General features: G+C 42.0%; 1 long non-coding RNA gene across 1 annotated transcript; it reads right to left on the bottom strand.

Annotated features, from left to right (window-relative positions):
- Positions 1-9,183: 9,183 nt before the first annotated feature.
- On the bottom strand, positions 9,184-10,578 carry LOC133728518 (uncharacterized). Its single transcript, XR_009855878.1, has 2 exons — positions 10,423-10,578; positions 9,184-10,014 (listed from the first exon to the last, which is right to left on the bottom strand). It is a non-coding gene; the product is annotated as an uncharacterized LOC133728518 (long non-coding RNA).
- Between the last annotated feature and the right edge of the window lie 597 nt (positions 10,579-11,175).

Here is an 11,175-nt window from a genome sequence, read left to right as displayed (position 1 = left end):
CACAAGATGTATAGTGGTTCGCCTCCGCATGAGCGGGAGACTACGTCCACTTGAAAGCTATACTAGTGTGTCGAGCCTTGCGGCCTAACAAGATTACAAGAGATGTAATGGAATAATCATGTGTAGTGTTGTGGGAGGGGGCATTCCTTTTATAAGTGAAGGAATGCTTCTCCTTTACTTATTCTTCGATGTGGGACAAGTTACCACACATTTCTAGTCTATTTAACATGTAAAAAGCTATGTTATGGAGGCATGTTGGCAAGGGCGGGAAGGTGGCTTCCCGGTGGCGGATTTGCGACTTCCGGATACTGCCGCGTAGCCTGAACATAGGGCTACACGATGCATGTCTCGGTTAGGCCTTGCCATGTCTTGTGGATGTCCCAAAGTAGGTGTTACTTATGCTTGGTGATGTAGTAAATACTCCATGTTATTGGAGGTATGTACAAGTCCCCGAAGTCCCCAAGTAAGAGGAGCTTCTTGGTTGGGGAGTTCAAATCATGAAGTCATCAAGCATAAGTAACCGGGCGGTACGGAGCCCCTACAAGTCCCCGAACTCCGTAAGCAAGAAGGGACTCGTTAACCTGCATAATAAAAACAAAAAGCAGGCATACGTAGAATGCTCGTTGCATGGAGCAACAAATGTGAGTTGTATTGATATGCGTTGGCATATCTAAACGTATGAGGTGCGTGATACATGTTGATGTATACACGCGAATGGCGTCGAGTACGATCGGTTTATGACGTACAAACTCGAGAGCGCGTATGGCCGTGTGAGCATATGGATTGCATATGATAAATGGAAGTTGTATGAGCGCTGCGAAGGTAAGCGTTTGTAGCGTGTAAATGATGAGTACGTGAACGCTTGTGTTGGTTTGGTTGTCGCTCGTATTAATGGAACGCGAAAAGAATTCAATTTGTCGGGAGCGACAAATGGTAGAAGAATTCCATGTTCCATTAACGTGTGGTATGTCGAGTAGACATGAATGTGAAGATTTGGGAATGCCGGGAAGGCGTGAGCGGGAAGCTCGAGGATTGCCGGGAAGGCATGAGTGGGAAGCTCGTGAGCGGAAGCTCAAGGGGTTGCCGGGAAGGCATGAGCGGGAAGCTCAATGGGGTGCCGGGAAGGCATGAGCGGGAAGCTCGTGAGCGGAAGCTCAATGGGGTGCCGGGAAGGCATGAGCGGGAAGCTCGTGAGCGGAAGCTCAATGGGGTGGGCCCCTGCTAGGCCCCGCTAGAGAGTCCCCGACTCCCCAGCCATGTTTGTTGAGGGGGAGCTGCACGGAGCAGAGGGTGTTGGGAAGCGATCCCAATCTTTGGTACCCAAGCGTCGGGGTTAACTGCCGGATCAATGGCTGCCGTAGGCTGTGTTAACTAGTCCCTTGCTGCCGGATCAATGGCTATTATGAGGCGTTGCCTGACCGCTTGGCGGTTTTGGTCGTAGACCGTGGATGTGTACAGTATGTATTTGCACGAAAAAATGACACACACACAGAGCAAGCATGTATAGACATGGCATGTGCGGTAGCTCACATTGCAAGAGCGTAAGAGATAAGATGTAGTTACTTATCTCGTGGTAATTTGGAGGCTAGCGGAGTTTGGCCGAACGTGACGCTCCATTGCATTGTGGCGGATAAAGTAGTCCGATAATGTCCGCCAACGCGTAGTTGCGGTTGAATGCTCAATAGAAATAGCTTGAATATCCTTGAAACAAAATAGATGATTAATATGTGGATTTGTAAAATCGACATAAATAATTTGCATATGTACTTTGATAAAATTGTAAACAAAGTGTACAAGCAACGATGGCAGGAAGCAAATAGAAGTCGTTATAAGTAACGATGGTTGAGGCATGGCAATTATGCATGACTGTGGCAATCACTGATGTAGATGTTAACTATATGGCACAACTGAGGTAGCCTAATCACAGTGCAAATATGTGGGCTGTAGGACAAAATTTGACAAAGTCTATGATATAAGGAAACATTGGTATGCCCTGCATGCACACTAGTTTGAAATTTTGACCCGTCTGTTTGTGGCCATGCCCTGTGTAATCAAGTTGGAGCATAATTACACATATATACGTGCCTAATTCATGCACCTCTGCCATATGCATGCACGATTAAGTCAAAGAAGTTCTGACATAATTCATGGGTATGGACATATATAAACATATAAACACATATATTAGAATGAAGCATGAGGTGTCTATATAGCCGCATAGATGCATAGGCCAGACCAGTTGTTAAGTGGACATCTGGCATCAAAACAGATTTAAGAGAAAAGGACTTAGCTTTTCTGGAGTCAAGATACTGGGTAGAGATTCGGGGTGGGGGTACCCAGAGAAAATGGCGGTCGGCGCTGGATTGCCGCTGGGTTGGAGATGGATGGAGTGTGTGCCTAAGAAGCGTTGCAGATGGACTGAAGAGGATAGGAGGATGGCCGGCGGTAAAGCGCAGCAGGAATGCTCGAGCGGAGAAGCAGTGGAGGACCAGAGCGGTTATGTCCGGCGGAGAATCACAGCGGAAGGACTGGCTGGCGGAAGCCTGAGCTCAGCAGGGGCTGTCTGGAATCAAAGTGCGGCGGAGACGCCGGGTTAAGCGGAGGTGTGCCGCTGAAGCGCAGTCCGACGGAGGACTAGCTAGAGGACTGCAGGTCGGGGACTGCAGTGGGCGGAGGAGCCTGGCGGTGGTTGCGTGTGGTCCGGAGCATGGGATGGGCGGAGCTATTCCCGGCGGAGCACCGGAGGAAAAGTGCAGCGGAGGAGATGGCGGTTTGGGCTGGGGGAACTGTTTCTAGCGAAGCATGGTGAGCTGGGCGGTGGTGTGCCGCCGGTGATTCCCAGCGGTGAACAGTAGTGGAGGCTATCCGGCGGAACTGTGCAGCGGACGGGGGACGTCGAAGCCAGTTCGGCGGAGCCCATGGTCAGCGGTGGAGCATGGTCAGCCGGAAGGTGCTGGTGGAGCAGAGCCAGCTAGCGGAGGGACTGCAGTTGGCGGTGGTGAGGCTTCGATCTCGAGTCCGGCGGAGCGGATGAGTTGAGAGTTGGGCGGAGGGGGTGGCGGAACTTGGAGTTCATCGGAACATGAGTTCGGCGGAACCGAAGTCTGGCGGAGACCCGGTTCGATGGGTGGCTGCCATGATTGGAGCTCGGAAGCCGCTTGATGGAAGGTTGGCGTGGCAAGGTTGGCGGAGGGGGAAGTTGGGCGGTGCGGGGCTTTGCTGGGTCTTGAGAAAGCTGCTGCCGGCGGTGATGGCATGAGCGAGATCAGTGGCCAGCCCCGATGATGATTGAGAGCGCTATAGTGTCATGGCAGATCCCTGGGGTGTCCAGAGCAAATCTCTGGGTGTCCAGAGAAGATTTGCCAATTTGTTTTTTTTTTTTTTTTTTTTTTTTTGAAGTTCAGCGGAGACTTTCATGGGTTGGGCGTTGACCGACCTTGACTGGTGTTGACCAGACGTTGACCGGACCCTGATGGGCGTTTGACCGACTCCGCCGGGCGTTGACCGACCCCGTCGGGCGTTGACCAAGCATTGACCGCCCCACATGCTAGTGTTTTGAGCAGTTTCTGCAAGTTGACCACTTCTTGGGCGTTGACTAACTCCGCTGGGCGTTGACCACGTGTTGACCAGCCTGCAAGGTGCAAATTTCTGCACACTCTGCTCTAGTTGCCGCCAAGAAACATTAATTCAAACATAAACTCAAAGAAGGAAGGAATTTCTTCAAGCTCCGCTAAGCAGACTTAGCTCATGGAAGGTGACGAAGCCAATTGTTGGCTTCCCACAGACGGCGCCAATGTTAACGTTAGTGATCCGTGGGGATCTCTAGTTAGCTATAAATAAAGAAAGAGAGAGAGAGAGAGATTGACACAAGATGTATAGTGGTTCGCCTCCGCATGAGCGGGAGACTACGTCCACTTGAAAGCTATACTAGTGTGTCGAGCCTTGCGGCCTAACAAGATTACAAGAGATGTAATGGAATAATCATGTGTAGTGTTGTGGGAGGGGGCATTCCTTTTATAAGTGAAGGAATGCTTCTCCTTTACTTATTCTTCGATGTGGGACAAGTTACCACACATTTCTAGTCTATTTAACATGTAAAAAGCTATGTTATGGAGGCATGTTGGCAAGGGCGGGAAGGTGGCTTCCCGGTGGCGGATTTGCGACTTCCGGATACCGCCGCGTAGCCTGAACATAGGGCTACACGATGCATGTCTCGGTTGGGCCTTGCCATGTCTTGTGGATGTCCCAAAGTAGGTGTTACTTATGCTTGGTGATGTAGTAAATACTCCATGTTATTGGAGGTATGTACACTTTTACTTAATAAATTAATAATTCAACGGTCTATATCTTAAATTAGGCTTTAAGGATCATCTCTGTAAAAAATCAATTGAATCGAAAATCATTTAATTATCTAATTGAATCAAACAAATGGATGGTTTTAACAACACTTACTACTATTATGATGAATCATCCATGTATTTCATAGAAATGAATAACTAAAAGGTCTTCAATTTGATTGATTTTTTACAGAGCTACTATTTGTATTACGTTATACAACATGAATGGCTGGATTAGAAAATTATAAAGTTATTATGAGTTAATTTGCAAGAGAGGGTGAATATGCCCATTCACCCAAGGGGTGAACCTAGGAATTGTCCCCGATGAGGTAGAGAACAAAGTTACTATAAAGGACATTCAGACTTTTGTGCTACAATATCTCCTATTAATATACTGATATATAAACATGAAATATGTATGAGAAAACAACTCCACTACTAATTTTTGTGATTCATACAATGAAAAAAAATTCTATACATTTCTTTCATTTATCCGATAATTAACTAACTAACATGGAGGAGATAACACATGCACTACAAGAAAAAAGTGCAGTACTCACTATCTTTAAGCAACTATCTATACTATTATTAAGAGAATGCTAAGTTAGTGTGAAAAGACAATAAAATCCTTAGACCTTATATTAATTTTAGATAATTTTTAATAATTGAGTGGTAGTATGGTAAATAGCAAAATTAAAAATTATGTAACAAATAAAATAAATAATTTTCAGATAGTTAACAACCTATATCTGCAATAACCACCCATAGTTTCAGATAGTTAACTACCTATATCTGCATATTCTAATGGCAAAGATCTGGTGGGGAGACAAGTTCAATGAGAAGAAAATACATTGGATTGCATGGGAGAAATTATGTGTCCCCAAAGTGGAGGGAGGACTTGGGTTCCGGAATATGGGGCACTTCAATCAAGCGTTACTGCAAAACAAGGGTGGAGGATGCTTCAAAATCCTCATTATTTGATAGCAAGGATGTATAAGGCAAAGTATTTCCCAGATTGCAGTTTCTTGGAAGCAAAGGTTGTGGGTGGCTCATCTTATGCATGAAAGAGCATATTGCATGGACGTGAGTTGTTGCGGAAGGGGCTCCGAGTGCAGGTCGGAAATGGTAGTCAGATTGCTGTTTGGAATGACCCATGGTTGCCTTTACCACATAACTTTAATTAGGCCTATCTCTAGGCCGATGGAGGGGCTGGAGGAACTTAGGGTTGAGGATCTGACCCTGATGAGCATGAATGGCAAATGACTTTGTTGGAAGAGCTCTTTGCGCCAATGGAGGTGGAGATAATAGCTCGTATTCCTCTGAGTATGAGTGAAGCAGAAGACAGATGGGTGTGGCATTATGACAAAAAAGGTATGTATATACTCTGTTAAAAATGGCTATCATGTAGCATGGACTTTGGATGGAGTTACAGATCGAGCATCATGCTCAAGTGGTCCTGTTGGGTCAAATGATAAATATTGGAGGTGGATTTGGCATGCACGTATACTGTTAAACAGAGACAAGCTAAGTGTGACATGTGGCCCACCATTGTACCGATACTGTCCCAACTTAACCACCCATTAGGTGTTGGGTTTTAATCACAAAAGGCCTCGGTACAATTAGGTAAGAGCCACCCACTTATAAGTTATATTTTATTTGTCACTTTTCCAATGTGGGATATTTCCTCTCCAACACGCCCCCTCACGTGCAACCTAACTCTAGGGCTGCACGTGAAATTAATTAATCCAATTTCCACATTGGAAATTGGGACACAAGTCTCATATCGGAGACTTGGTCAATACAATCCAAGGCCCACATTGGACACTTGGTAAGATTTCGATGGCAATACAAGGAACCCCAATTTGGGCTCATGATACGTGCCTACATGGAGACGCAATTGGAGAATGACCCGCTCTGATACCATGTTAAACAGCGACAAGTGTGACATGTGGCCCACCATTGTACCGATACTGTCCCAACTTAACCACCCATTAGGTGTTGGGTTTTAATCACAAAAGGCCTCGGTACAATTAGGTAAGAGCCACCCACTTATAAGTTATATTTTATTTGTCACTTTTCCAATGTGGGATATTTCCTCTCCAACATATACCCCCTAAAGTGAGCATGTTTGCATGGAGATTATTAAAGGGCATTATCCCTACGAAACAAGCCCTGAGTAAGAGAGTTGGACTCCCAGACTTGGGATGTGTCTTTTGTCATGGTACAGAGGAGCATGGTTTGCACGTCTTCAGGGATTGTAGCATTATTAATTGCTTTTGGGCTTTGGGAGCATTGGGATTAAAGGCCACTAAAGTCAGAGCCACTAGCTTGGAAGAATGGATTAAAAATGTGGTTGATGGGTTCACTGAGCATGAATGTAATTTATTCTTCACTTATCTGTGGGTTATTTGGACAGAACGCAATAACTTGGTGTGGAAGAACAGTTTTTTTAACGCCCATAATGCAGCTCAGTGGGCGTTGCTTTTCTTTGAAGATTATCAGAAGGTTCGTCCGCCAGGCAAGACTAAGGTAAGAAGACCACAAGCAAAGTGGCAACACCCACCGTCTGGGAGACTAAAAGTTAATGTCGATGGCAACTATAGACCTGGTTTAGGTGACGGTGGCATTGGTGTTGTGATACGTGATGAGTATGGTACTTGCCTAGCAGCTATGACGCGCTATTTTCCCCCCTGTCCTCTATGCTTTTCATATGGAGGCAGAGGCATGTAGGACAGGTCTCATCTTGGCAATTCACCAGGGGTGGGATGGATTCAAACTTGAAAGTGATTGCTCACTTATGGTTGCGGTGTTATCTCAGAGTTTGGAGGACCGATCTGAGATTGGGCACATTATCGATGATTGTAAGTCATATTTGACATCTTTACACTCAATTCAGATTAGTCATGTCTTCCGTGAAGCAAATGGTGTAGCTCACAGGTTAGCTCATCTTGCTAGTTTAAATTATCTTAATGATGTTTGGTTAGAGGAGGCTCCTGTTATTATTCAGGATGTACTCTATGAGGACTCAAGTAACTGTAATCGAGGTCAAGGCCCTATGTCGCCCTTGATGCATGATTCTATTTTTAATATAATAAGTCAGGCGTGGGGATGAGCCTCCCAGCTTGGCTGGGTTCCAAACTCCTTCAAAAAAAAAAAACAAAAAATTCAGATAACTTCCCACTTTTTTTTTTTTCAAATAACTTCTATTTTTTTCTCAATATAATAATTATAAAAATTTTACATATGCAGAGCATGTGAGCAGAAAACTAGCAGAGCCGCCCCTAGGCATAGGCCCAATAGGCGCAGGCCTAAGGCCCCCAATTTCATGGGCCCCCAAAAAATTTACATCTCCTTTTATATATATGTAAAGAAAAAAAATGAATATGTTTGGAGACTCACTGCTGTCGTGCTTCTGACTCTACACAACTTTTGTTATTTCTCAAGCCTCCTGACTCCCACCTCTAGAATCGGAGAATCTCAATTCTAAGCAACAAGACATTTTTTTCCAATCAACAATACTTTTTTTTTTTAAGGAGAGGAACGATGGATTTGGTTTAAATTTATAAATTTCTCTTTGACTAAAAAGGATGAACATATGAAAGAAACTCTTCAGGTTCTTATTATCGATCTATATATGCAAATTTTGTAAATATATTTTCCTGAATCCATGCCTTTGGTTCATCATGATTTTTTAACTGAAATTGCTTTAATTTATTTAAATCTTAATCTTGGATTGCTGGGTTTGTCGTCCTTACTGGGTTAGTTGTGTTTCTCTTTTTGATCACTTTTGTTATCGTAACTTAATCTTGGCTAGCTGGATTGGTGCCTTTATGAGTTGATTCTGATTTTGTATTTCATTCTTTCTGGGACTTTCTTTCATACACTCTATCTAAACCTTGAGTTATCAACAAATGATTTGCACATGTCTTTCCTGTATTGAAAAAAAATTAGATGCTTTGCAAATAGTGGTGGACTCGTATCTCATCGCCTGGTTAAGCCTCACGCAGCTAAGCTTCAAGCTAAAACTCTCATAAAATTTCAAGGAGCCCTACTTTTTTAGTTCGCCTAGAGCCCTGAAAATCTTAGTGCCGGCTCTGAAAACTAGTATTACTCTAATGCAACTAATTAGAGTTGCTTGAGGCCTTTGACGTCCCACACTCCCACCTCAATAGTTAAAGTTGGTAATTTTAATGGTTTGTTATATTAAGTAAAATAATTGTACACGGTTTTACGTTTGAGAATTGCATGACTTCATTTGTGGCACCTAACAATAATCACCTTGACCATAATTTCAATCCAAATTATACCAAAGTATAAATTTCATGTCTTTGAAAGTAACTTGTTAAACAAAACGTTCTCCACCCATATATACCTTTAATTCCTACTAATTTTTTCTCTCGCCTGGTTTGTTTGAAGAGTAGTGGCGAGACTCTGCAGGAATATATAGTCATTTTACAATCGGATGTAGAAGTTTTCTAAGTCATTCCCATAAACAATTTTGATGTGCTTGTGAAATCACCTTGTACTAAATTATGCAATGTGTCCGTATCCATGACTATGCAAACTTGCATAGTCTGATAACCATCACAAATGGATACAAAGCAGCAGTGCATGTTCACCAAATGTAATTTCTAAGCATCTTCAATTACAAAAAATAACAGAAAAAAAATAGTTATGCAAATTTGTAGGCTTCGTATCAGGCACGGAACCAGGAAATAAATTTGAGGTGGGCTAAATTTACCTTATGTTGCCACAGAAAAATTATTCTAAAAAATTTGGTAGAGTCTACTTTGTTTTGATAGAATATCTCAATTGCATAACACTTGTCAAAATATCATCCACAAAATGCATTTTGTTACCCAAATCTAGCAATAGAAAATTGAAACAATTCAAAGTTAAATATTCAATGTCAATACAAATTCAACTACTTAAGTTGTGCTCTCCGGTTACCAAAAGCATAAAACTCATCAATAACCGAATTTGAATCAATAGTATCAACAATTTCTCTCTCAATATGCACTGTCATTAAATCTGCAAGAAAGTCATCACTCATCTTGCTTCGAAGTCGGTTCTTAATGAGCTTCATGGCTGAAAATGCTCTCTCTGTTGTAGCCGTAGAAACAGGAAGAGTCATCACTAGACAGACTAGTCTCTCAATCAACATGAATGGTGTCCTTGTGTTAACAAATTCTTGACATAACTCAGAAATGGTGCATAAATCTTGAAATTCTGAAAGTTCAGAGAATTGATACTCAAAATGCTCCAATTAGTCTCTTAGATCATTCAAATCAGGCACATCATGAGGATAGAATTTCTCAGCCAAACAACATATTTTGTCAATGTCAAATGATTGAAAATCAAATCGAGGATCTAATGCAGAACTAAGAATCAAGAGTTCCCTTGTTTGCTCATTGAATCTACTATTTAGTTCCATCAATTGAAAATCAATTACGGCATTGAATATTTCAACACGATAATAATGCTCAATAGTGACACAATTTTGTTGTTGAGAAAGACGACCCGTACCTTCCATATGGCGAGCACTAAAATCTGGAGCCTCAATTGTATGTGCGTCACAAAACGATACAACACTAGCAAAGAAAACCTGTCATTAATTACTTTCTTCTGAACTTTTTGTGGCTTAGGATTTTGAGGTTGATCTGTCAATAAACAAAACCTAGAAAAAAGAAAACATGAAATCAATAAACTTATTTTTTTAGATGATCCAAGCACATGGACATAAAAATCCAAGTGAAAAAGTCAAAAAAAATAAAAATAAATACTTTCATAAAGTCCCATAGTCCAAAACGATGGTAATAAAAAATTATTAAACCCCCAAACTCTATTCAAGCAAAACCCTCAGTACAAATCCAACAAGACCACCCCAAACCAAAACACACTATATTACCTCACTTTGATCATGGACAATTGGGCATTTCGGTATTAATAATACAAATTCAATATCTTTTTCTAGATATCAATAGATTCGATTACTTACATCAAGAAATCAAGAAATACCCAAATTCTAACCTAAATTACATTCTAATTTCGTAAAAAAAAAATTATTATAGAAGAGAAGTAATACCTGATGAGAGAATGAGAGTAGAGTGCTGAGGAGAATGAGTGACTTGGCAGAGAGAGGTGACTAGATGAGAGACCAAAGCTGATGCACAGAGAGAAGTGAGAGTCTAAGAAACGCAGAACTGGGGGAGACGACAGAAAAGAGAGGAGAAAAGGAGAAGATTTCTTTTTTTGAGAAAAGAAAAGGAGAAGATTGTCGTATGCAGTTTGCTATATATCATATATGTTTGACTTTGTCTTTTTTTTTTTTTTAAGGGGTGCGAAGTTATAGTATATATCTAATAATTTTTTTTTTCCCCAAAATCTTGCGGTGGGCTGCAGCACACCTCAGCCCCCCTCTAGGTCCGTGCCTGCTTCATATCGTACTTTACCTTTGATTGTATGAAGTTTAATTTATAGTATTCAATCCTTGAAAAAAAAAAAAAAACCACACAATGCATTAATTACAATAGTATATGTGACGAGAAATGATTGATAGTTGCTTGTTTTCATTTTTTTTTTGTAGTTTATTTTGAAATTCTACTTAGACACGTAAATTGTAAATAACGTGTCACATACCAACCAATCATTCAACTTGCACAACAACTAAAAGGCAAAGACAACATGCGCTGGAGCAGTGAATCCCAGACTCACAACTTTGTCAACACTAACTGGCCACCCAGAGTCCTCCTGACCTGCCTTTGATCGACCAAATCTACACTCGTTGTGACTTTGAACCTGACCAAAAGAAATGCTGGACCATCAGACCTGAGACTAA

The sequence above is a fragment of the Rosa rugosa genome, chromosome 2 (assembly GCF_958449725.1).
Source record: "Rosa rugosa chromosome 2, drRosRugo1.1, whole genome shotgun sequence".
Classification (NCBI taxonomy): domain Eukaryota; kingdom Viridiplantae; phylum Streptophyta; class Magnoliopsida; order Rosales; family Rosaceae; genus Rosa; species Rosa rugosa.
Note: the sequence above shows the minus strand (reverse complement) of the source record. Positions and strands in the feature narration are given on the sequence as shown.